Source organism: Eretmochelys imbricata, chromosome 3 (genome assembly GCF_965152235.1).
Source record: "Eretmochelys imbricata isolate rEreImb1 chromosome 3, rEreImb1.hap1, whole genome shotgun sequence".
Lineage (NCBI taxonomy): Eukaryota > Metazoa > Chordata > Testudines > Cheloniidae > Eretmochelys > Eretmochelys imbricata.
This window is the reverse complement of record NC_135574.1, coordinates 177906048-177931314: the sequence shown is the minus strand read 5'-3', so window position 1 is coordinate 177931314 and position 25267 is coordinate 177906048. Positions and strand designations below refer to the sequence as shown.

At 39.7% G+C, this 25267-nt stretch overlaps 1 protein-coding gene across 4 annotated transcripts in view; it reads left to right on the top strand.

Moving 5' to 3' along the window:
- Positions 1–25267, top strand: part of ACYP2 (acylphosphatase 2) — a 125783-nt gene that overhangs the window by 16722 nt on the left and 83794 nt on the right. For 2 of the 4 annotated variants that reach the window (XR_013345741.1, XR_013345742.1), the window contains exon 4: positions 10451–10548. The exons of the other annotated variants lie outside the window; for them this stretch is intronic. The gene's annotated coding sequence lies outside the window, so the exon portion shown is untranslated. The remainder of the gene's footprint in view (positions 1–10450; positions 10549–25267) is intronic. 4 annotated transcript variants of the gene reach the window in all.

The window sequence follows — 25267 nt, the reverse complement described above, 5'->3', positions numbered from 1 at the left end:
GAATGGGAGAAAAAAGTCTGAAGGGAGTGTTCAGGAACTTGTTCATTATTGATGTTCAGAATTTTCTCAGGATGTTCTGGCATTTAAAACTCAACTGAGAACACTTGTTCGCTGCAGCTCAACAGAAATGGCTGTCTCTGTTGCTCTCAACCCCTGGTTTAGGCAAGACCTAAAGGAAGAGGTTTTTAAAAAGAAAGATAGTTTCTGTGGCAAAAAAACCTGTCACTTCTGTCACATGTGCCCTTTAATTCAGAAACACCCTTGCTTCTCAAACAAGATTACCGTCCCCAAAGAGAAGCAGGTGATAACTCTCAAATTGGAAGATAAGGAAAGTGGACAAAGTGACTCCAAAAAGTGTTTGCTAGCTTATTGCAGAGTACTACCTACTGTAGATGTGTTTCATAGGAAACAATCAGATGGGTGGCAAACTTCTTATTTTCCAGAGTGTGTGACAATATGCCACAAAATATTGCTCATCCATCGCATATTTTGGATAGGCCTTTCCAATGTTTTAACTCATATTTGCTATTGTGAAACATTTAAAAAGAAAACTACCTATTTTGCTCATTCCAGAAATGTGAAGTTCTTAAAGATTAAGCCAAATTATTTGTCATAGTTATTACTTAATTTATTCCACTTTCCGAGGCTTTCCTAACACACATAGTCAACATCTACATCTTGATATCTGTCCCTTTATGCAAGACAGTGTCATGTCAGTGGAGCTGAAATTTTGTGTGGAAACTGCTATAATACACTTAACAAATGATATAATGCAGCTCTGATGGTATTATGAGTTTCCGAGGTAAAGCTTATTACAGTAACTGTAGCTTGTTTTAGTTATGAGGCATTACGAAAGCAGTATATGATTGTACATACTTTATTTGCTGTAGCACCAAATCACAATAGGTAAAGTTGAAGACCTAGAGCTTGCCTACACACAAAAGTTGTACCACATAGACGGGGAATAAGCTATACCAGGGTAAGTTACCTTTATGTTGTTAAAACTGCATCCACACTAGAGGTTTTACTGGTATAATTTCAGTAAAAAAATCCCACCCACCCCCAACCAAAATAGTTATATGGTAGAAAAACTGTGTAGGCTTGGCGATAGCTTCAAACATAATCCTATAGAAGCACAGACATTTCAAATTTTGATTTTATGTGCATTTCATTGTTATTAGTATTTTAATGTCAGGAGTATCAAATCCAAAAAAGTAGATACTTCTATAAATCATGGGCTGTTGTGGAACCATTTTAGTAGATTTTGATTGTGTTCTTTAGGAAATATTTTGCATGGTTTTATGACACCGTAGCATATAACAACCATTGTTTCATTGGAAAGATTTGTGTAAAGATTTGTATAACAAAGTGTACTGTGGGTTGGGTGCATTATAGTGTAATGTTACTGTGACAAAGTTCCTCCTCTGCCTTGGTGTGTCCAGCGCTTATTGGCGGATTTGCTCGCCTCAGAGGTTCACAGCAGCCCTCAGTTTGACCACTTTCGTAGCTCAAATCTGCCGTTCATTCAGTTAGCCTCATCACTGGCCAGCATGGGGAAAAAGAAGAAGAACAATCCCCACAGTCTCTGCTGATCCACCTAGTGGATCAGGGAACAGGCCAGAGACCTTCCCCTCTGGTGGAACCTACAGTCCAGTTCGACTCCTCCAGTATCAAGTAGGGAGTTGCGGGGATGGGCGGAACCCGGGCCCGCCCTCTACTCCGGATTCCAGCCTAGGGCCCTGTGGATTGCAGCTGTCTACAGTGGCTCCTGTAACAGCTGCGTGACAGCTACAACTCCCTGGGCTACTTCCCCATGGCCTCCTCCCAACACCTTCTTTATTCTTACCACAGGACCTTCCTCCTGATGTCTGATAATGCTTGTACTTCTCAGTCTTCCAGCAGTATGCCTTCTCACTCTCAGCTCCTAGTACCTCTTGCTCCAAGCTCCTATCACACGCACACCACAAACTGAAGTGAGCTCCTTTTTAAACCCAGGTGCCCTGTTAGCCTGCCTGTCTTAATTGATTCTGGCGGCTTCTTGATTGGCTGCAGGTGTTCTAATCAGCCTGTCTCCCTTAATTGTTTCCAGAAAGTTCCTGATTGTTCTGGAACCTTCCCTGTTACCTTACCCAGGGAAAAGGGACCTACTTAACCTGGGGCTAATATATCTGCCTTCTATCACTCTCCTGTAGCCATCTGGCCTGACCCTGTCACATTACTTCTTAGGTAATTTGTAAAAAAGTAACTATACTGTATATATGCAGTTGTAGTTCTATCTGGTACTTATATTTTTAATTAAATTATTTAAATTAGGAGTATGTAGTGTAAGTACATTATAGAGATATATACTAAAATTTTACATAGCCATATTGGATTTTGTGTTTAACTCACATATGTATAAAAGGGACTTTGCCCTTTAGTTGCTTTTTAAACCTCTTTATCTTTACCTTATTTTCCTTTGATTAAATATCCAAATCACTAGTCGATGTTATGGAATAACAAGGTCACATTTCTTGTTTTATTTTGGACATTTTTGAGGTACAAAGATAAAAACACTTTTCATTTGGTAAGCTGGTAGTTGTAGAGGTGTGTTCACGTCCTATAATGTAAAACCTTTGTACTTTTCCTAAACTTTTAAAAAATAGCATATAGGCTCAGCCTATATTAATTTTTAGCCTAAAGCAATGTGTTAATTTTTTATATGTCCTTGAAGAATCATGATTTTTAAAAAATGGAACATTGGCAAACCGTTATCTGTTGTAAATGTATTTTTTAATTCTTGTGAAATAGTTCTGTGAAGAAATAGGCTGAGGAACTTTCTAGGATGCTTGTTGAACTCATATTTTTTTAAAATGGTTTTCATACAATATGTATGATAAGAAATCAAAACATATAAATCTGGATTTCAAAAAAGGCCTGCAGTCTCTACCATCAGGAAATGAAAACTTCAAATGCTGCAATGTCTTTAAAAACATGGGTGTGGCTTTTCTTAAGGTTATGGAAATCTGGAATACAGCAGTGGCTGTCATCATTAGGAGCGCTGCCTGGAAGCACAGCAGTCCATCTGTGTTGTTCCCAGGCCAGCTTTCAGGGACATTTTGTATGTGTGTTGTGTTTTCTTTTTCTCCTTCATTGCCTCATTCTTGTAATAAGGATGATGGACGGTGAAAGCTTTCTTTTGCAAATTGCATTACGTCTAGCCAATTTGAGATGCAGCTTCTGACAACATTTTCTTTTATATGAATAGTTTAAAAACTATTATTAAAGTTAAATCTACTTTTTGCAAAGTAAAAGAAAACGGAAAAAGAATGTTACATTTCCTGATAAACCATTTAAAAGTTGCATCTTTAGGGATTTAGGTGTGATTAACTAATATGACTGCATTATGCACAGTAACTATGGTTTTTGTCCTGCGGATTTAATGTCAAGTTGATTTTTTTGGGTTACAAGATACATTTTTTTGGGTTGCAGAGATTGTCCACATCTATATTAGCAATTTGTTTAACAGACGAACTTAGCACTTATTTTCATGAATAGTTTTGTTAGATTAAATGTTGTTATAATTCAAATGTAATATTTAAGGGGTGATTGTGTAGCTAACTCACAGTGCTTTGCACTACTATGCAAGAGGCCTGGGTTTCATTTTCTATTCAGAGAGGCAGATTCTCTTTTCACATAAACTGGTGTAAATTTGGAGTATCTCCACTGAAGTCAGTAGAAATACTCTAAAATTTACACACAAGTGTAACTGTAAGCATAATTTGGCCCCGATTATCTTCTATCCTCTCAGCTGCTCGTGGTCCTCAGAATGCAATTGGGAGAGGGAATGCTCTGTGTCACCTAATGTCACCGTGCCTCAGTGGGTCACAGCTGAGAATACCAGATTCAGGACAAACTGCTGAGAAATAGGGCAGACTCACCCCCGAACTGGTGGTTATTCTACCATCAGATATATGAAGCCAGTAACAAAAGTAAACCTCTGTCTCACCACACTGGTTAACAAGAAGTTAAAAATGCAGTCATCCTCGCCCTTGCTTCATCACCCAGACACTGGACTCTGTGATGAGTGGTTATTGAAAACCAGTTTCATCACATATAGGGTCCTCTAATCCCAAGAGATCAGCCACATAGCCAGGTCAATATATAATTCAGATTTTACCCAATAATCACACTGTTGCCAATTCTTTAGTATCTAATATCTAAAGGTTTATTTATAAGAGAAAAGAAAGAGGAGAGAGTTAAAATTTTTAAGGAAGTCATGTACATACAATCATTGCAAAGTTCTTGGATCAGGTTTGTAGGACTGATGTTAAAGACTGCTGGCTTGTAAAGTCTCTGGTAACTTCCAAAAAATTGGCAGCTCCTCAGTCCATAGTCAGTATGCTCTTTTTAGTGTAAGTCCAGAGATCAGAGCAGAAAAGAGGCAAAATGGAGATGGTTCCAGGGTCCTTTATACCTTCTCTCATATGGAGGGATTGCTCTCAGTCTTGGTTTGTGGAAAATTGCGGGCACAAGATGGAGTCCAGGGTCAAATGAGCAAGGTCTCACTGGGTGGTGACAAGCTTCTTCTATGACTCGTGAGAGCTAAGTGTTTTTTAATGGACCATAATCTTGAATAGCTCATTCACAATGTGCTTGCCAGACTAGATATAAATTACCTGGTGGGTGTTACCCCAGGAGCAGACACGTTTGAAACATAAATCTATATGAGCTAGTGAACAGGGGACTGCAAACAGGGGAGTTTGAGAGGGAGTTTGTGGGAGGGAGACGTAATATAATCACTATGATTGGGAAGGGCCACATCGCCAGCGCTGCTTCTGTCTTCTCCACGTGCACCTGTATCCAGACAGACAACCCAACCCTGGATGCCTCTACCCAGATCCTGGTGTGGACTTGCAGAGACTGTTGCCACCATTTCCTACTCACAGAAAGCCAGGCTGGGGGGACCTTCCAGTGTGAAAGGTGCCTGCTGGTGGAATCTCTCAGGAAGCAGGTGGGAGAGCTACAGGAGAAGGTGGCTAGGCTGAGCAGCATCCGTGCCCATGAGGAATTCCTTGAGAGTATTCATATGGAGGCATCCAAGGCTGAGGAAGTTATCTAGCTACAGAGGACTGCTGTCACACCACCGGGGGAAGAGGATATGGCTCTGTCACAGGGAGGACACTGGCCGCTGGTTACTTCTGACAGCAGGCAGTGCTCAACCCCTACTCCCAACTAACCCACCATGGTGATGGAAAACCGATATGCTGCCCTGGCAACAAGTGATGAGGAATCACCTTCAAAGGTGGAGTAGGAGAAGCCATGTACCCCCAAGACTGGGAGGATCTCAGCCACCACTCGCAGGAGGAAGCGTAGGGTAGTGGTGGTTGGTGACTCTTTTCTGAGGGGGACGGAGGCACCCATCGGTTGCCCTGACATGGCACCCCAGGTGGTATGCTGTCTGCCATGAGCCAGTATCTGAGACATTACAGAGGGATTGTTGAGGATCACCCAGCCCTCTGACTACTACCCCATGCTACTCATCCATGTGGGCACTATTGATACGGCAAGGTATGACCCTCAGCAGATCAGAAGTGACTACAGGGTTCTGGGAGTAAGGGTGAAGGAGTTGGGAGTGGAGGTGGTGTTCTCTTTGATCCTTCTGGTCAAGGGTCGGGGCCCAGGCAGAGACAGATGCCTTCTGGAGCTGAATCCCTGGCTGCAAAAATGGTGTCATCAGGAGGGCTTCAGCTTCCTTGACCAAGGGATGCTATTCCAGGAAAAAGGACTGTTAAGCAGAGATGGGGTCCACCCATTGAGGAAGGGGAAGGGTATATTTGGATCCAGACTGGCTAACTTAGTGAGGAGGGATTTAAACTAGGTTTGAAGGGGGCAGGTGACCAAAGCCCACAGGTAAGTAAAAAATATGGAGACCTAGGAGAAGGGTCGGAATTTGCGGGGAGCATGGGCTGTTGTAGCAAGGATAAAGGAAAGACAAGACAGAACTGGGGCAGGGGGGAAATCGAATCAGTATCTTAGATGTCTGTATACTAATGCGAGAAGTATGGGGAATAAACAGGAAAAGCTAGAAATGCTAGTAAATAAACAGAACTATGGCATAGTTGGCATCACAGAACATGGTGGGATAATACGCATAACTGGAATATTGGTATAGAAGGGTACAGCTTACTCAGGAAGGACAGGCAGGGAAAAAAGGGAGGAGGTGTTGCCTTATATATTAAAAATGTATACACTTGGACTGAGGTTGAGACAGACTTGTTGAAAGTCTCTGGGTAAAGATAATAGAGGTAAAAAACAAGGGTGATGTCAGGGTAGGGGTCTACTAAGACCATCTAACCAGGAAGAAGAGGTGGATGAGGCTTTTTTAAACAACTAACAAAATCATGCAAAGCACAGGACTTGGTGGTGATGGGGGACTTCAACTACTCAGACATCTGTTGGGAAAATAACAGAGCAGGGCACAGATTTTCCAACAACTTCTTGGAATGTATTGGAGACAATCTTTTATTCCAGAAAATAAGACTCATAGACTTTAAGGTCAGAAGGGACCATTATGATCGTCTAGTCTGACCTCCTGCACTACTCAGGCCACAGAATCTCACCCACCCACTCCTGTAACAAAGCCCTGACCTATGTCTTTAAACTCGTGGTTTAAATTATTCAATTATTTAAACTATTCAATTCTGAATAGTGACAATAAATCCGAACTGTGACAGTAAAAAGAAAGCATTGTGGGCTTTCATGTTTATTGTGTTATCTGTGATTTTCAGAGCAAATATACTCATTTTACAGGTGAAAAGTTGGTTTTCTAGCCGTCAGCCCTACAACTCCAATCTGGAAATCAAGCTGTGTTCTTTCTGGATTGTGTATCATCATAACTTAAGTGTATTGTAGTAAAATACAATATAAGCTATAAAACTTTAGGTAAAGAATATTAAATTGGACCTCTGTTATCAATTCTGTGAGTGATGCATGAACCAAAAAAGAATTCACCTTACTCCCATAGCTGCATTGGCTCTGCTGTATTAAAAATATAAAAAGTAGTAAACTTGCTTTTGTCACGAAAGTAATCAGATATAACTTGGAATGTGCATGGGAAAGAGATCTGTGAAATAAGGAACAGCCATTTTTAAATAGTCCCTTTTCTGATCATAACTGCACATTAACGTAAAAAGAAAACATTAAAGTAATGCATTGTTGGCTTTTTTTCCAGAATTTTCAGCACTTTTTTTTTCAGGCCCCAAAGTCACATTCTCCTGGGCCTTTACACGTTACGTGTTTTACAAATTAAGGTTTTTGACAAGTATTGTAAAAGAAAAGGAAAGAAAGAAATGCATACTTCTTCTTCAAGTGGGCTGACCATCCGAACCTGGAGGGACTTCCCCTAAAGGCATGGTTCCTTCATGGTTCCATCATAATGAACTAACCTGTTTTGAACAGGTTAAACACGTATTACTAAACAGTAGAAAACCAACCACATGCAATGCTTACCTTCAGAAATGGAAAAGGTTCTACATATGGCGCCAAAACAAACAAAGTAATGCAGTTTCTGCTCCTTTGCCCATGATATTGGATTATATCTTGGAACTGAAAAAATCTGGGCTTTCCATTAGTTCAGTCAAAGTACATCTCATGGCTATTGCCACCTTCCCCCACAAGATTGATGGGGCATCGCTATTTGCACACCCAATTACCAAACGTTTTGCACACCCAATTACCAAGAACGTTTACCCCAAAGTACGCACACCCATGCCACCCTGGGACTTGAACCTAGTATTATGCTGCCTCACTGGGCCTCTGTTTGAACCCTTAGTGACGTTCTCTGACACACCTATCAATAAAGGTAGCATTCTTAGTGGCTATCACATCAGCTTGTCATGTGGGTGAGCTAGGGGCATATATACCCTAAACCAACATTTTCAAGGACAAGGTCACCTAAGACTTCATCCAAAATTCCTACCTTAAATATCTCTTCTTTCCACATAAATCAGCCAGTCCATCTCCCCTCATTCTTCCCCAAACCACACAAGAGTACACAAGATTCAGTACTACGCACTCTTGACGTCAGTGCGTACTAGCATTTTATCTTTCTCAGGCTTTTCATTTCCACTACAGAACATTCTGAAGGCTCCACTATCTCTACACAAAGACTATCAAAATGGATCTCTGGGTGCATTCACCTCTGCTATCAACAAAAGAACCTAAAACCCCCACTGGGGATCAGAACTCACTTTACCTGATCCCTTTCAACTTCAGTAGCCTTTCTCAACAGCATACTGATCATGGACATATGTAGAGCAGCCACTTGGGCCTCTGCACACACATTTATGAAACTATGCAAATGACCAGAGCTCAAGATCGGATGCACTGTTAGGTATAACAGTGATATCATCACTTACTCAGGCAACTCCGAAGCCCATTCCGTCCAACCTGGGGCACTGCTCTACAATCACCTGAAGTGGAGCACCCAAAAGAACATCACTCGAAGAAGAATCTTTAGCCAAATGGTTATCCTTCAGTATTAACCCTTGTTGATCCAGTGGAGTTAACTCTTTAAATAAGTGTCTTTTATGACTCCTATAATTTTTTTATTAGATACATTTTAAGGTCATGATCCAAAGCCCATGGAGGTCAAAGAAAATATTCCAATTGACTTCAGTGGGCTTTGGATCAGGCCCAAAATCTTGAATTCCACCATACAGTAATACAGGAGGATGACTGTAATTACTTACAGTCACTTTTATAGATAATGACCTTCTGTATACTTCATTGTGCCTAATATAAGTAGACTTATTTTTTCCTCGTTTTATTTTGTTATACTGTTCACTACTTTCCCATAGAGACTCAAGTGTATTACAATGAATAGATTGTACCATCTATTGAGTCTTAGTAGAATGAGTTTTTTGTGATTCCTCTCTGAATATGAAATTAATATTTTTGGAACTCTGTTCTCCAATATGCTATCTTCCATTGAATTCATATGTCGATCTAGGACAGGAAGTGAAGGAAATTGCTATTGACTGATGAAGCTTTATTAAATTTTACAAGTAGCTCTGGTTTCTGATTTCCTCAGGAGAATGAGATAGGAGTGCTCTGCAGGCTTTGTGCTCAGTCCTTGTGGGGATGGAACATCTTGCAGTTCTCTTTAGCTTTTTCTGGTGAACTTTAGGTTGTGTCACTGAATATTCCACTCAGCTTCCCAACCTGGAAAAAATGATTAAGTGTTTTAGAACTCTAGAGGCCCCCAGAGGATCTAGTCATAAAAAGAATAAATCTTTCTTTATGCACGTCCTCTCTCAGTCTTAATTAAAGTTGATTGTAGTTCAGCAGAGATGAATACATCTAAGAAAAAAATTTAAATGCAAACATCAGCAAGTAGAAAGGTATGATAGCATATGGCACAAGAAGGAGGTTTGGGAGTTGTCATAAGTGTTAGAATCTTTATTCCAGTCTGGTGCTGCGAAGGAAGTAGACAGAATGCTGAGTAACATTCCTTTGGGAAATGGAGTACAATAAATCAAACAAAGTATAATTGCTGTCGTGCAAGACTGATCAGAAACACAATTTTTTGGTAAAAGGGTTAGATTTCTACCAAATCCATTTAAATTATGTAATATTTTTATATAAATTATGATCCATCTCTTCTAAATCCTAATCTCTGAAACAATAATCTGTATTTTGGGGTGTTAGTTCACTTCCTTTAAGTGCTCTGCTCTCTTTGAAGCATATGAGCAAGGTAAGAGAAACAGTTAGAGGAACTAAGCTAGTAGATTCTGCAGTGTGAGAGTAGTGTAAGCAATGTTCCTAACCCATAGTGCAGAGGCTGGAATTGTGATAACAGAGAGAAAGGAAAATGAAGGGAAGGCACCTCAGAGAAATCTGTTTATGTGGATGAAGACTAAGCAGAAAAGGAAGGGAGAATAGTAGGAACACAGTGTGGTGAGGAAATGATTGATGGTCAGACAGCAAAAGGCAGAAAGAAATGAGAAGAGGAAGGAGGCAGGAGGAAAATGTGGCACAAGAGAAAGAAGATAGAGAAAGCAAGATGAAATGAGAGAAAAGATAAGAGAATGGGATGACAGCTCAGACAAGAGACCAAGTGAGAGAGGATAAATAGAGGGAAAAAAGCAAAAAGGGGCAGAGGTGAGGGAGTTCAACCAGGCAAGCTGAGAACTTGAAACTAAGTGCCAAAGCACAGTTCTTCATTCCACCTTGGTAGACATATGGTTTGTGTAACAAAACAAATATTTGCAGTCCTAAGACTATGCAGAGGCAGTGACATTGTAACCCTGGGGTTGAATTCCTGTATACTGTTGGATGCTGAGATTCTAGAATAGGGAAGTGCACAAGGAGGATAAATTCTTAGTTTAGCTAGATGTTGACGAGAGCCAGTATAGTGTTGGGAAGGAAGTTCTAAACTAAGGAGAACTGAATATCCCTTAACTTTCAGAGTCTGAGTGGGGTGAAAGCAACTTGGAGAAGATCTGGTTTGAATGCCTGAGGACTAAATAATTGCTGGAAGGTCTGGGTGGCTAAAAACACCTATCTGTAGGTATTGAAGAGAGTTTTTCTTTTGTATTTAGGGGCTGAATGTGTATTGGATATTGGAGTCTGTTTCTTATTTTTATGTCTTTGTTCCTTGTCCATGTTTGTAAACATGAGTGTAAATACATTTCATATTTAATGTTATCCAATAAGTTGTTTAAAAGTGAAGGTGTACAAGGGGTACAATAGTTTTATTTGGTCTGCCTCTGAGAAACACTGCATTAAAAAAAGAAGCATGAGGGGAATTCATGGAGACACACTGTCCTGAGGAAATGAAGCACCTGCTGCAGGTGGTATAAAAACAAGTTATTAAAGAAACTGACCAAAAAGCATGTTAGACTCATAGACTTTAAGGTCACAACGGACTACTATGATCATCTAGTCTGACCATCTGCATATTGCAGGCCACAGAACCTCACCCACCAGCTACTGTAATAGACCCTTTACCTCTGGCTGAGTTACCAAAGTCCTCAAATCATGATTTAAAGACTTAAAGTTACAGAGAATCTGCCATTTACACTAGTTTAAACCTACAAGTGACCCTGTGCCCCATGATACAGTGCATGGTGAAAACCCCCCAAGGTCTCTACCAGTCTGACGTGAGGGAAGATTCCTTCCCAACTACAGATATGGCATTCAGTTAGACCCTGAGCATGTGGGCAAGACCCGCCAGCGAGACACCTGGGAAAGAATTCTCCATAGCAACTCAGAGCCATCCCCATCTAGTGTCCTGCCACTGGAGATATTTGCTGTTAGTAGTCGCAGATCAGTTACATGCCATTGTAGGCAGTCCCATCATACCATGCCTTCCATAAACTTATCGAGCTCAGTCTTGAAGCCAGTTAAGTTTTTTGCCCCCACTTGGAAGGCTGTTCCAGAACTTCACTTCTCTGAAGGTTAGAAACCTTTGTCCAATTTCAAGGCTAAACTTTGGTAGCTCCAAGTAGATATGTCTACTAGTATGTGCAAGAAATGTGCTTGTCTTTAAAGCTATAGATAGGTAGGCAGAAGATACAAGGGCATATCTAGATTTGTTTTTAGCTGAATGGAAATATGGCAACCATAAAATGTTCCCATAGGGTTTTTTATTATACAGCCATGGACGGCAGGTATCGAAGGCCATGGGATGCTAAGCCGCCCCTAACCCAGGCTGTGACCCTGCCCACACTCTGCCCCGAGGCCCCGCTCTCACTACACCTCTCCCCTGAAGCTGGTGGAGGCTCAGCTCCAGCCAGTGGCCTGGAGCTCGGGCTCAGGCCGAGCCAGTGGCCCATGGTGGGGGATCAGGCTAGCCGGCACAGCTGGGGAAGAGGTGGGAAGGCCTCGGGGCTCCGGCAGGCAGGGGTTGGGGCCTCAGGTGGAAGGAGTGGGGCCAGGGGCGTTCACCCTCCGCCCATGTGTACAACAAAAGTGGGACAAATACAGCCATCTTTTCTATAACTTCAAAGAGCCCTGTGTAATCAACCCAACCTGGTTTCACTGTGTAAACGGATGGGGTCTGAATGTGGGGAGAGCTGTTGATGCTGGGGATCCAGTCCTGTTTGGATGCACGTACTCACCTTTGTGGGTATTGGCTGTTCAGCCACTCTGGCTTGGGAGGAGGATACTGCCTTCTTTGTACATCTCCCCAGAGCCTGGCATTGGTTTTTGGGCTGTGCATTAAGGTCTGGATTTGCTCCTAATGGCATGGAGATAATACCATTTCCCTAAAGGTATGTTACCAAAAGTCTCTAGAATGACTTTTGAGTTTTCCTACTTTTTAAAATGAGCACACAAAAATGCTGCTCTTGGATGTGTACACATTGCTCCAACTGAAAGGACAGGTCCAGTGAGGGTTCGAGGGAGACGACAACATTTCTCACCCTTTGTGTTTCTGAAAAACACTCTCTGGTTGCTTAGGACATTTATTTTTATACATTTAAAATTTAAATTCTCCCACTGAAATGTCAGGATTTTCTCCATGGCATTTTTTGCCATTTGTATGATGCAGATATGGAAAGTCCATTAAAATTAGTTATGAAAAAAGTCTGTGCAGTACCAGTGTAAAGGAGTTTCTCTTTACTTTTTTCCCTAATTTCTTATTAAATTTTTAAATGATGACATACAGAACAGGAAAGTTCATATAAAGAAACAAACTTTGAGACCAATGTGACAAATGGTTGCTCCTGCACAATGGCACTTCTCATGGGTGTAACTGCTTGCAGGATCAGGTCATTTAACAGAACTAAGTGAAAATAAACAACTGTTTTTTCAGGTCCCCATTACTACAAACTCTTATGCATGTGCTTAATTTTAAACATGTGAGAAGACCCAGGGTATTCAGTTGGACTATTCATTTGCTTAAAGTTTAATATGTGTGCAAATCTTAGCAGGATTAGGGCTTTAGGGCTAAATTCCTCCCTGTTTTACACCCTGTGGGTGAAATCCTGGCCTTATTAAAATCAGTGGTGAAATTCCCAGGATTTTGCCCTGCATATCTTCGCTGAAATCTGTGGGATTAGCAGGGTGTGAATGAGGGCAAGATTTTGCCCTTCATACATTATTGTAGTTGGATCATCTGCTTTATTTTCTGAGAATTACATTTTAAAAAATTCTCAGAAGAAAAGGATTAAGTAATTTCTATATTTTCAGGGTAGTGTTTAAAAATGTATGTATTTTACAAATATATTTTAATTTACGTGGAAAACCTTACAAACCATTTCTAGAGGGTAATATACCAAAAAGTTATATCATTGGATTAAATATTTGTGCAAAGTATCCTTGAAAATGAATATTTTTATTTATGTTTATTATTAGATAACAGCATTTTGTAAGATATAAAAGGCATCTTTGTTTAACGCTAGCATTTATTGTAGTTATAGGTGCATTGGCAGGTTTATAGAAGTCTTGGAGCTAAGACCCTGCTAATTGTATGTTGGTTCTTTTATTGAATAATGCCTACTTTTTAAACTCTAGGTGGAGCTTTTTTGTTTTGTAGATATTTATACTTTTCACCTGTTCATGCTTCGTTTGAAATACTGTAAGGTATTTTTAGACTATTCTGTAGAATCTCTTCTGTTAGTTAGGGGCTTTTTCCCCCACTGTATTTTATAGTCCTGTTCCCCCGTGTTATTACATGTCCACGTGGACAGCATACCATTACCCTTCATCACGAAAAGCTTCATTTCACAGAGTTTTCACCTGTCATTGAGCCTGTGAATCAAGAATAGTAAGGTCACTTTCAAAGCCAAGTTAGACCTATAGCAGTGCATAACTGAGACACAATGTTATGCAGTTTTAAAATAGATTGAAGGATTTCCTACCAGTCCAAAATACGTTATTTAAAAAATGAAATAAAAACATCTATTGTTCCCTTTGCATAAAAGAGAACTGTATAAACACAATATTTTTCCTTTCAGTATCTTGTGATCCTTCTCCTTTATTCCTAAAATGAAGCTAAAGTCTTTATAGACATTGTAGTTGTTGCCATAGCAACTTACAGTGACAGAATAGTTATTCTTTTTCTATGTGGATTTTTTCAAGTTTGAATTCTAACATTACTCATTTGCAATTATTAATTTACAAAAAAGGAGTAAAGATTAACATATGTGGATGGCTAAACTTAATTTTTAATAAATTCTATGACGCCTTGTTAAAGTAGGTTAAAAGAATTGACATGCTCCTAAGAAGTAATACCTGAAATAGATCTGAGTGTTGGTTGAAAGCCACTGGTTATCGTTTTTATGAAGTGCCATACTTAAGGCATGAATGAGTTCCATCACCGTGTGCAAAATATTGAGTAAATAGTTTAAATCTAATCTCCAAATTTACGTAATATTAATTTTCCTAAATAAGGCAACATCTCCGGTATTAATTCAGACTCATATTCCTCATTTGTTTTAGTTGGAGGTGTAAAATGAAGTGAATGGAAATTCCAATGTATATTTTGAGGCATTTAGACATTTTTTCTTAGTTTTAGAAGAGCTATTTTTATCTTGAGCTCACTCTAAGAACAGATAGACAGATTATGGGAAGAGGACCAGTACTAAGGTATTTTATACACATCAGTTAAGTTTGCTAAAGGCCTGAAGGCAGAAATGGGACTTTAAATGGAAATTGTGTGGACAGGGGAGGGGCTGAAATGAGTATAGGAAGATTGTATTTTACATAGGGGAGCACATGGACGGAGGCTCAGAGGTGATTGTTGAGAAGCTGACAAATGAGTGAATGAGGGTGGGAATGTAAATAGAGTAAAAGGAGAAAGAGGGGTTGGTGGCGAGGGAGGGGAGACAAAGCAATTTGAGCTTGACCAGGGAGGATAAACAGGGTAATGTGATAAAGGATGGGAAACTACTGGATTCAAAAAGGGGAGTGAGTGACACAATCAAAACAACAGGCAGGGAAGAAGACTTTAGTGGCTATAGTTTATGTGGACTGAAGGGGGGGGGGCAAATGTGTTTGTCTAGGAGGTCAGAAAGGAGGATATTTCAATAGTCAAGGTGTGATATAGAAAGGAACAGAATGATAGATTTGGTTCTGAGGATGGAAAGTAAAGGGTGGATTTTGAAGATGTTGAGGAAGAGAATCAGGGTCTGGAGATAGCCTGGCTGTGTGGGCAAAGGAGAGGGAGGGAGTAAAAATAATTTCCCAGTTGCGAGCTTGAATGACAGGGAAGACATCAATGGCATCAATAGAGATGATAGAAAAAGGGGGAGTGGCGGTGATAGATGGAGGAGGAGGAGGTGCCACAAAAAGAGACGTTAAAGGAATAGTTGGAGAGACAGGCAAATCGGGAGAGGAGATATCTTATAAGCTCAGTGAGGATAGCATGTCAAAAAGGAAAGGATGATCTACAGTGTCAAATGTAGCAAAGAGCATTTGTCAAGGAAAAGATTATATCGTCCTGTATAAGTACTTTTAAAGGACATTTTCAAGCAGATTGTGAGAAGCAATCTTATAATTTTGCAAAACTGTATGCAATTGTCTTAAAATAGCCTTAGAGTTTACAGGTGTGTGTATCATTTATTAAAATTATACTTTAAAAATTGGAAAAATACACCACAAATGATTTATTGAACATGTTTGCTGTTTACTGTACCCCGTGAACCTGCAAACAAGTGAGCATCTTTTTGCTGTATTTTATACCCAAGTCAGAAAGGGATGGACTGAGATGAAAATAAGAGACAATCTGTAGTTGAGTGCAGAAGCATACAGACTTGAAAGAGAAGTTGCAAGTTATACTTGGTTTTCAGTTAAAATAATTTCATATTCATGCCTGCTGTTTATCACATGAAGCATAGGGAATGTGTTCATTGTATTTACCATTGATACTGAAAACTCATCTAGTTTTTACAGATTTTACAGCGTAATGAATATTTCCTATACACACATTTTCCATAATGTTATGATAGTTTATTTACCAGCTTGTAGTGCACTGAACTATTATTTCATATTACGTTTCAACTATATATGGCTTGATAAGGAGTCAACATTGTACACTAGCATACAATAGATCTTGTTCCAGAATAACTTGGAAATTATATGGGATGAATGAAGTGATGTTTTTGCAGGAAAAGGAAGGTGGAGGTTGAATACATGGTCTTTAAGCGTTCTTCATTTTGGCCCACACACCCCTTTCACGCAGGAAATTTGGGGGCCCCCACATGAGTGCTGGAACCTGGTTAGCAGTGGGGGGTCCACCAGCACCAGAACTGTTGCCATGCTCCTCCTCTTTCTCCTGGGGCCCTGCCCCCTGGCCACGCCAAAAGCCAGAGCCGGGCAGTGGTAAGAGCTGACCAGGGAGACTGGGCTGCTGTGGGGAACCCCAGACCCTCCACCTGCCCTGGATGGAGGTTAGCGTGCCCAAGAGCAGCTCCCAGTCCGTGTCCCCATCCCCCAGGGCATGCCACTGCCAGTGAGCCCTAGGGGTGAAGGCTCTGGTTCGGCATCCTGTCCTCTCCTGGGGCCTGGGGAAACGCTCTGCAGGGAGAGGAGGTCCTGCCCCAGCCTGGGAGGAATTGAGGAGCCCCGGGAAGGTTTCAGGCAGCGAGGAGCCAAGAAGGAAGGACTCCTCAGGCATAGCTCCCGCTGCTTACTGGCGTGGCCTCAGTGGCTGCTTCATTCCACCTGGGCTCGCTCAGTGGCTATGTCCGGCTCCCGCTACCAGGCTGCCCTGCTGGGTCTCACTATTGCCAGGCTGCCCCCCCTGCTGGCTGGGCTTTGTCCCCAAGGCAGCAACCATGTGAGGCACTGTTCCTCCTGTTGCCTTTGTCTCGAGGCTTGCAGTTGTGAGGGGCAATGCCATACAACACCCAAACTACACCCATGCTGCTGCTGTTCTGCGGCTGCCCAAGGCTACTGTGCCCATGTTAAAAAAGTGGGTGGGCATGACCCTCTCTGGCCCCCAGTGGTTCTGGCCCCCCCAGGATCCCAGGGTGTGGAGGGCCCAAATGTTCTTTGTGCCCAGGGCACCAATAAATCTTAATCCGCCTCTGCTTTCACACCCCACATAAGGACCAGCATTTTTCAGCTGAGGATCACAAAGCATTTTACAACAAACAGTCTAAATCTGGGTTCTGTTCCAAGCTCTGCAAGACTTTGGTTCTGTGGTCTTGGGCAAGTCATTTAGCCTTTGTGCTTCAGTTTCCCCAGTTAAAATGGAGATAATGCTTACCTTATAGGGATGTTGCAAGAGTTAATTAATTAATTTTGTAAAGTGGTCCTCAGCTGAAAAATGTTGCAGAATTGTGAACTATTATTTTTTAGTAGTAGTCACCAGCTGAGCAAATAACATTTAGACCACCCCATTTCTATTTCAGAGTTAAAAGCAATTTGTACTATAAGGCTGAATCAGACTGTTCTGTAAACAATGGATAACGCAGCTGTTCATCTGGAAACTGGATTTAGAAAATTTCTCAGCTAATTAGAAGGGGTAAATGTTTTTTTTTTAACCCACACTGAACATCTTAAGATACTAATTTCAACAGTTAATAAATCTCTAAACCCCATTAACTAGTTTAAAGTTGAGAACTCCCTTAAGTTTTGAGAATTTATTTATATAAAATATTTATATAAAGCTTTTGCTGAACTTTCGAGTGGCAGATTTACAAGGCACAAATGTCAGTCAGGCTCCTAACTTCCACTGAAAGCCATTTGTGCCTCTGAAAAATCTTCTTTACAGTTGATACATTGCTGGGACCCAATGTAATGCTTCTGGGTCATGTTTTCAAAACATTCTGGAACCAGTTTGAAGATGTTTTGTTAGCACTCATACAGTAGGATGTAGATCAGTTCAAGGCCCTTACTGCTGCTGCTTGCAGGACAAAGATTGTCTCTGAAATATTTTGTGCAACAAATACACCCTTTGCCTAAATAGTAGTGAGCAACAGTTCAGTTTAAAATGTTGTTTATAAAGGAGTGATTCTTAATCAAATTTCTACCACAATAGTTGGATTCAGACGGTAGTTAGGTTAGTTCTACCGTTGGAAAAAGAGTAGACCTGAGAACTGTATGTTGCCTTCTTGGGACACGCTATAGAACCTATCTTTGACAAACCTGCATGGGCATCTAAAGTACCACATAAAACAAGTAGCTTTTATTAATGTGAACATTCTAAATATGTTTGTCTGATCAAATGTGCATTAGTTAGTTGTCTAGATCACAGAGTTACTTGCTGAGAAACCTGTTACATTGATCGAGACATAGGAATGAATAAGGATAAGCACTCACTATATATATCAGAACCAAATATATGGAAACCCTGTCCACAGTCTGCATGTATCAATTTGCAAAGTTTAAAAAACATAACAATAAAAAGCAATTAAGTTGTGCTGCTCTTACAGTGTTTCAGAAATATACCTACGGTACTTTCCATGTTGCTTTTCTGGTATAAGCTTAATGTTTTCTTTCTGAAGTCTGTAGGGTTTCTCCCCAAAAATGCTGATATAGGGATTCTTTGATTTTACCGTAACTGCTTGAAGTTAGTATAGAGTTGGAAACATAGGAAGATTGTGGTAGCGATGCTAATTCACTATTTGGAGTTCAGCCTGGAAGACACCTCAGAAGGAGAGTTTGGGGTCTCTGACTCAATGACAGTGATACATGATACAGAAAAGAAAGCAAACAAGGAATCCCACATTCAGGTTGGAGTTTCTAGCCAATCCTTGTCTCTGAAGGGCATAAGAGATGAGAATTAGCAAATACTCCAACATGCTAGAGAGAAAACCAGTATCAGTTTCCTGAGGCAACCATGTCCAGATGAGAATTTGATGGTAAAATGTCTATTTAGATGTAGGTGTACCTAAGTAGTACTGTAAAAGCGGCAAAGAGTCCTGTGGCACCTTATAGACTAACAGACATATTGGAGCATAAGCTTTTGTGGGTGAATACCCACTTCGTCAGACTCAAGTGGGTATTCACCCACAAAAGCTTATGCTCCAATACATCTGTTAGTCTATAAGGTGCCACAGGATTCTTAGCCGCTTTTTCAGATCCGGACTAACATGGCTACCCCTCTGATACTAAGTGGTACTGGTAACTTTAAGTTGTTAAGTTGTACACTCTTGTGTATACTATATTATGTTAAAAGAAAAGGAGTACTTGTGGCACCTTAGAGACTAACCAATTTATTTGAGCATAAGCTTTCGTGAGCTATAGCTCACTTCATCGGATGCTCACGAAAGCTTATGCTCAAATAAATTGGTTAGTCTCTAAGGTGCCACAAGTACTCCTTTTCTTTTTGCAAATACAGACTAACATGGCTGTTATTCTGAAACCTATATTATGTTATTGTATGACTGTGTTCTGCTCTTGTTTTATAATCCTCCAATGTTTCTTGCACATAGCTCATGAATAATAAACCTGATTTTTTTTTTTTTTTTGGTGTTTGTGTCCCCTTTCTTGGTATCTGTTGTTTTATATTTCTGAGGACCAGTCATTAAATAGGGAGGGAACAAGCCTCTGATGTCCACTTCTGAATTCTAAAGGATTAGAGGAGATTATCCTTAGCCAGAGACGTATTTTTAAATTCCTAGCAGAAAAGCAATATTAAGATGGAGTTAAAGTTGAGTTTAAGGGGAAAAATCACAATAATGTTATCATTATTCCAAAAACAAGCATTATGAACCCAGGAAATTCAGAGTTAAGGTTAAATTGGTATAATTGGTACTGGAGTCCATGTACCTTGTATGAGACCAGGTGGAAACTCCTATCATTCAAAGTTGTTGTTATATTTATTATGGATATAGTGACATAGATATGCATTTGTCTTTATAGAAAGATAGAGATCTTACAATTTAAATACGCAACATACAGACAAAGGGCGAGAGGGAGGAAGGTATATCACTTAACATAAGACCTTGTTGTATTTGTTCCTCTTTATATGGATGTATTTAGTCATTTAACTCTTAGACTTTTTACAGATCTGAGGCATTAGCTCCAGCAGAGGGGGCATTAATCCCTTCTCTGTGGTAGAGTTACAGCACCTCCTAGGGCTAACAACTGTCAATTTTTTTCTGATACAATCTGTGTTTAATGCTAAGACATTCACTTTGACTGGGTGATTTTTGATTATCTGACTCTGGACAGATTTGGTTATTTTTATATTTCCCCCATAACTCCAGTCAGATCAAGAATTCTCACTGGCAGTTGCATAAAGTTCAGTGATCCTGGAACACTAAAGATGGAAATATTAATGCCTTAATACACACAGTCCATTGTAAAGGGGAAAAAAGTCCTCTGAATCAGTCCATCAAGACTTAGGTACATATGCAAGAATTTTATATTATGTGTCTGAGAAAACATCAATAAATGAAAAAAAGTAAATATTAAATTACTATCCCAGTGTGGAGCTTTTGTTCAGACAGAAGTGCCAGTCCACAAGGCTTATAAGTTTCCACATTTTGGTTGTATTGAGAAGTGGATTTCTCATGAGACTAGAAGATTTGTCTAGAAGAGTGGGAAGGAGCCAAAAAAAAAAAAGTGTGTGACTCCAAACAGCTTTTTGTTGCAGAGGACAAACTGAAATCTTTAAAGTCTTGGCAGCTGTGTTGTCATAGGAAAGCCTGCTGATAAAAATTATTTGTAAGGCTTAAAGGATAAAACAAATATAATTCAGAAGAGTATATTCCACATTTACTTTTAAAAAATAAATAAAGCTTGATATTTAAAAATGTAAAAATGTATTTTCTAGTGTAAAGAAATCAAGCAAAATCACAAAGTCAAGGGCATTATTATTTGCCAGAAGAATAGCATGGGATTCCTTAACCTTTTATACACATAGCCTTTTGATTGATTAATACTTATGGAGAAATATAAGAAAATTATAAACATTTCTTTCATGATTTCTACAGAGATCTGTAGTTTTCTAATAGCTGCAAGATGTAACATATTTCATCTGCTCTTGAGAATGTTTATTGGATTGCTGGTTGGCATTACCCACTCATGAAGAGTAGCATATGGTACAATGATTCTTAGTGTTTGTAGATATTTTTACCTGAGTGAAAATCATTGTTCTTAATTTAAGAGAATTTGCCTCCAAAAACAAGCTTTGTTTTTTTAAATTATATTAGTGGCATCTTTTCCAGGATCACAGAGCTGGTTTTGGTTATATATTTTGTATAGAACTTATTGTATGTTGCCAAATCATAGGATGCTTTTTAAACAACGTGACTATAAAGTGGTAAAGTATGTTTCCATTCCAAAGAGTTACAGTATGTTAAAAATATCTAAGTAGTCAATATTTAATTTTCATTTAAAAAGCAAAAAAGGCAACGATTGCCTACATGTGCTGGTCAAGGTAAGCAGCATGAGAATCAAACTCCTATAGTCAATCCCATATTTATTGAAAGATTTGCCTTATACAACTTTATGGATTTTTACTCTTCCGGAAATATGTTTCCATAGACATAATGGAAATGTCACCCTCCCAAAACCCCTTAAAAAACAAGCAAGCAAACAAATAAAACCCCAGTTCACTCAAAGAAATCTCATTTCACTGCAAGGATTTAATGAAGACGGGGACCAATATCTGCAACTCCTCTCTGCTAAAGAGCTATCTTTAATTAAAGCACTCTGAGTCTAATCCAAAGCCCACTGAAGTCACTGGAAAGACACTTGTTGTTTTCAACAGGCTTTGGATTGGGCCCTGTGGGCCTGCTGTAAACCTCCATCAGCTGATAATAGTTTCCAAGGGACTGTCTGTCAGCTAGGGATTGCTAGAGCACGGCACATTCCTGCCATGCTCTCTGTCTGTCTCTGATACAGTCCCTAACTGGGTTTGAAAGCAGAGGAAAATGTGGCAGAGGAGCCAGTTATACTGGTTCACATCCAAGTGAAACAAAGGGAGCAGAATAGACCAAGGAATCTGAATTCTTTACCTTTTTCACCAGCTAGGGTGACCAGACAGCAAGTGTGAAAAATCGGAACAGGGGGTGGGTGGTAATAGGAGCCTATATAAGAAAAAGACCCAAAAATCAGGACTGTCCCTATAAAATCGGGACATCTGGTCACCATATACCAGTGCACAATTACTACATTGTTAACACTGTAGGGCTGGAAATCATATATATTATTTAAAAATATATTCTTACCTGTGCTACAAATACCATCTTAAGAATATTAAACCTGAAGGATGGTAAAAATCTTACTTGCTGTTCCACGTTTATGATGTTTGTTTGCTTTTTATATTTAATTCAACTTGAACAATAGAAACAGGGCAGCCATTTTCACTTATTTTTCTTGGTTTCACTTTCTACTTTATTTTCATGCATTAGCACTGTGCTGCAGGTGAATATCTTAATCATGACATAGAAACAAAACATAGGACTGTTTAATTTAAAGAGGAAATGAATAAACAGGGATATGATAGAGGTATATAAAATAATGAATGGTACAGGGAAAATAAGTCACGTGTTCTCAGTTTACTCTTTCTCATAATACAGGAATGTGGGAATAGTCAATCGGATTGAAAGGCAACAAATTAAGTGATAGAAGGAAATACTTTTTCACACAATGTTTAATTAATGTGTGGAAATAAGGGCCACCAGATATTTTTGAAGCCGAGAGTTTAACAGGATTCAAAACAAGGATTAGACATTTATGTGGATAATAAGAACATAACAGTTACATAAGATAGGATAAAAATGTGCAAGAATTACAACTATTTATGCTTTAGGTCATTAGCAAATGACTGTCTGTCTGGTGTTAGGAAGAAACGTCTGTGGTTGGTCTGTGGTGATTTTCTCTAGTATCAAGGCCTGGCCACTGCCGGAGAGAGGATACTGGACTAGAGGAAACTCTATTCTTAGCTGATATGGCGATTTCTGTGTTTCTAAAACTTAACAATTGTTTTGATTGAAAGAAAGCATTTTCATGTAATGTTTAGTTGTGTACAGCTTTTTTTTTTTAAATACAAAAGTTAAATTTGTGTGAAAGTTTCTCCTTCTCTCTTTAACATATTTCTCAATTCTCTTCAGTTTGGGCCCAATCCTGCAAGGTACTGTGCTGAGCCATTGGGAGCTAAGGGTCCTTCACAGAGATGGACCCTTAATACTTAATCTTGTGACATATTACTAGGATTCATTCCTGATTACCATTTACCACCCACAAAAAAACCGAGGAGTACTTGTGGCACCTTAGAGACTAACAAATTTTTGGGCATAAGCTTTCGTGGGCTAAAACCCACTTCACTGGATGCATGCAGTAGAAAATACAGTAGGAAGGTATATATACACACACAGAGAACATGAAAAAATGGGTGTTGCCATACCAATTATAACGAGACTAATCAATTAAGGTGGGCTATTATCAGCAGAAGAAAAAAAACTTTTGTAGTGATAATCAGGATGGCCCATTTCAAACAGTTGACAAGAAGGTGTGAGTAACAGTAGGGGAAAAATTAGCATGGGGAAATAGTTTTTACTTTGTGTAATGACCCATCCACTCCCAGTCTCTATTCAAGCCTAATTTAATGGTGTCCAGTTAGCAAATTAATTCCAATTCTGCAGTTTCTCGTTGGAGTCTGTTTTTGAAGGTTTTTTTGTTGGAAAATTGCAACTTTTAGGTCTGAAATTGAGTGACCAGGGAGGTTGAAGTGTTCTCTGACTGGTTTTTGAATGTTATAATTCTTGACATCTGATTTGTGTCCATTTATTCTTTTGTGTAGAGATTGTCCGGTTTGGCCAATGTACATGGAAAAGGGGCATTGCTGGCACATGATGGCATATGTCACATTGGTAGATGTGCAGGTGAACGAGCCTCTGATGGTGTGGCTGATGTGATTAGGTCCTATAATGGAGTCCCTTGAATAGATATGTGGACAGAGTTGGTAATATACCACCTTAATTGATTAGTCTTGTTACAGTTGGTATGGCAACACCCATTTTTTCATGTTCTCTGTGTATATATATCCTCCTACTGCATGCATCCAATGAAGTGGGTTTTAGCGCACGAAAGCTTATGCCGAAATAAATTTGTTAGTCTCTAAGGTGCCACAAGCACTCCTCCGTTTTTTTGATGATACAGACTAACACAGCTACCACTCTGAAACCATTTACCACCCAGTTAGCATTTCTCAGAGGGAAGTGCTTTCTAAATCCTGGTGCCTTAGTCTCTTAATATTAGGACACCATTCTTTTCATATATATTAACTGAAGAAAGCTTTGATTATCTAAATTCTATCCTCCATCAGAGAAATACAGTTCTTCCAGATGGAAAACTCCATTTTTATGGGGCTCATAATACTCCTTTCATATCCAACAGAAAGGACTGTTGTTTGCTGGGATGTATAAACAGCTGTAATATGCAAGAGCAAAAGCTGGATTGCCTTAAGGAGGCACTACTGAAAGGAATGTGGTGGATGACAGCACTTTTCTGAAATTGGGGTAAATTGGCAGCTGCTTGGCCTGTGAAGGTTGTCATCAAATTCACTTTCTCTCTGGAAATTAAACTCTTTATGCTGCTTTATCAACAGCATCCATCCCCACTTCCTCTGTCACCCTACGCATACCATCCATGCCACTCCTTAATCAGCCAGAGGGATTGCTCCTGAGCAATGGTGTTAAACTTCAGAGATAGCAAAACACATGCTCGCTGTTTTCTGTTGTTTGTCCCAGACAGGCATTCATGTGTTAAAGTCCGTTTATCATAAAACCCGTTGTCTACGCTAAATATGCTCAGTTTTTTAAAGAGCTGTGTGCAAATAGGGTTCCAGTGAGCCTGTGCAACAAACTGCATTACATTTGTCTGCTTTTCCAGATCTCTCTCTTATAGTATGACTTGTCATATTATCCCAATGCCCTCAGAAAATCTCAGTAGTAATCCTCACAACATGTTGTCTGAGACCTACTAGTGGGAGCAAAGCTGATCAAATGGAGTAGTCCTAGTGATGAACTCTGCTAACTCAGTCATTATTATTCCAGTAGTTGTTTCCAGTAGCTTTAATGAACTGTTTCTCCCTCTCACCTAGGAAAAATACTGAATATTGGCATGAATGAAATGAGGAAACTCGCTGCTCAATATTAAGAGCAGAGTAGTTAGCATGCTAAGAGTGTCAGGTCATGAATCAAGGTCCTCTGAAGTAGAGAATCTAATTCGCTTATACATTAGTCTACCTACTACCCCAGCACATTTTCCTTGCTTAAAGTGCCTTCATGATCATTAGTAGAAGGTCACAGAGTGGAAGTCTGGATCCTTCCCTTTAAGGCTAGAAAAGTGTATATTTTAAAAGAATAATACATATTCCTAC